The following is a 2,772-nucleotide window of genomic DNA, read 5'->3' on the forward strand; positions in this document are numbered from 1 at the left end:
CCCCCTTATTATTTCTTCATGAAGTCAGTTCACTAAAAATTACTTAGGCCAGTAACAAATTTTAGTAACATGTATGGTAATGTCATGTGTAACTTAGGAACTGTGGGCAAGTAGCAGCCTAGAAACAGAAAATTGTAGTTACCCTAGAAGTCTAGCGTTTAGATGAGGAGAAACCTTATTTCTTCATGGAGGGCGGGGGAGGGAAGGACCAAGCTCAACTCATTAAATGTTTGTATAATAATAAGCAGCCAACATGTGTTTTTTTATTACTTTGGACCCCTTGTGATTTTAGCAAACCCGTGTTCACATGTAATCCACTTCTGGGTCTCATAAAAGGTCTGCCACTCTGCCTCTGCAACCCTGAGGAACCGGAGTCACAGCTGAGGGGCTGCCCAGCCCGCCCAGGGAAGGCAGGTGTATGCTGCATGGCGCGTTTGACGTAAGCTCCCTGACTTCTTAGGAGGCAGCCTCACCTCTTCCACTCGACCAAACCACTTCAAAAACTCAAAAGAATATTCTAAGAGACACCTTTTTAAAGTCCTTGCTAATGCAGAGATTTCCACTGAGGCACAAAATAACCATAGCATGAGTGGAAAGAGAAAGGATAATAATTTCCACGTTGCTGACAATTCAGAAGTCTATACAATGACTTAGTCGGGTTGTTTGGGGGTCATGGGGAACCCTGACAGCTGAACACATGAAATCCCAGAGTCAGTTGGAAACCCCATTTTCCATGGGAACATCATGCTCTTCCATTCCTCTCTCAAATCAGAGCAGACTAAGCAATGACCCCTTTCTCCCTTTGCCTTGCTAAGAGACCTACAGCAAACAAGAAGTTTGGGTAACTGGACCCTGAATGTGGAACTCTTGGCATTTGTGATGTGTTTTGGTTGATATTCCCAAATGATTGTTTTTATCAAACAGTAGACATACTGTCAGTTGGCTGGAGAAAAATCTTCAATAAGCAGCAAGGTATGCCCATCCCCAGGGCCACCTCAGAGCCCTCCAGACAGAATTACTTGAAGGAAATGTTGGCAGCATGGCCTTTCTTGGAGAGGAGGGAAGAAGCTGTGAAGGTCCCACTAGCAAAGTGTGCCATTCCGTGAAGCCTGGGACTGAAATGGTCTGGTCAGCGTGGTGCCACTCCATTCACTGTGGGCGCGGGGGAGTGGGGTGACTAAGACCCGCATGGGAGGGGCTGATCCTCACCTTGGGGGGTGTGGGTGGGCAGAATTGCTGTAGCCAGCACATTTCTCCAGATGTTTGATAAAACACAGTAACTACCTCTCTCAGCTCTAAAACACCCCTTTAGTTTAAGAAGGGAACAAAATTCTGTCCCAATAAACTCTTATTATTCCCTGAAACAGTATCTCCCTGGACTGCATCACCACCCTCTGCCTCCAACAAATATTTTTTTAAGTTTTTATTTTAATTCCTGTTAACATTCACTCCAACATATTCTATCTGGTTGCTGCTCTCTAGTGATAGATTTTTTAAACTTTTATACAAAAAGTCATTATGATGATCAAAGCAATAAACATGAAAGAATAGCTTGATATTTATTTTCAACGTAGCTTATAAATTACCGAGGCCAATATGTTCTCCTACCTCCTATGTGTCAGGCACAGCATCCATGTATAAGTGAGGAAAATGCGGCTCCGATTCACAGGGCAGCATTTGTGAGACGTGGCCTGCCAATGCCTGACTGCTCACCAGCCAGTGCAGGGTCTGCTTTTGGCTGAGGATGGCGACTGTGCCTGCTTCACATGTGGTTCCCAGGGGTTTGGTGCCTGCAACAGGGCAAGTGCTCAATACATATTAAGTGCATGAATATTCCATTCAGAGAAAAAAACACAAACGTTGCCTGTCTGGTTCTGTAGAATGGAAAGCTAAATTTCTTCCGCAGGGAATGTGCTAGCCTTTCACAAGCTAATTCGTTAAATAAAAATAAAACAGTGGTAGTTTCCTCAAATGTCTACTCTAAGTCTAGTCTTCTGTGATGTTTCCACTATTAGTATTTGAGGAGTAGCTGGAAAATGTTACCCAACAGTGGCAATGACTAGAACGATCATCCAAGCCACTGGTTTGACAGCAGTTTTTCTTTTTAATTTATGGATTTGATGTTATTTTTGAGCTAGCAATGAAAGATTGCTCTGGACAGGAATGTATTCCAGATATACTACCACTAGGGATACCTTTTTTCCCCCCCACACACCACTCCCCCAGAAGTTGAATGCAGAAGTAAAATTTCTCAGATAGTACAGAACTATACATTGTACATAACTAGCATTTTCAATTCTGAATTTCTGAATTTATGGAAAATTCTGGATTTGGCTCAATAATGTATTTTTCACGTACAAACTTCCATCAGTACAAGTTGAAAATTCAGTGAACCCTCCAACTAGATCAAAGTAAGGCTGATACTTTGTAACTAGAGAGCTAAAGCCCTGTTATTGAGAGCTGAAGTTTGAGAGTGAAATACATATAAATAGGGTAGCCTTGGTGGCTCAGTCAGTTAGGCATCTGCCTTTGGCTGGGGTCATAATCTTAGGGTCCTGGGATCGAGTCCTGTACTGGACTCCTTGTTCTGCAGGGAGCCTGCTTTTCCATCTGCCTCTGGTCCCCCTGTTTATGCACATGCTGACAAATTTTTTTAAATTTTTTTTTTTTTTTTTTTTAAGATTTATTTGTCAATAAGAGGCAGATTGAGAGAGACCACAAGCAGGGGGAGCAGCAGAGAGAGAAAGAGAAGCAAGCTCTCCACTGAGCAGG

Source organism: Mustela lutreola, chromosome 13 (assembly GCF_030435805.1).
Source record: "Mustela lutreola isolate mMusLut2 chromosome 13, mMusLut2.pri, whole genome shotgun sequence".
Taxonomy (NCBI): Eukaryota; Metazoa; Chordata; class Mammalia; order Carnivora; family Mustelidae; genus Mustela; species Mustela lutreola.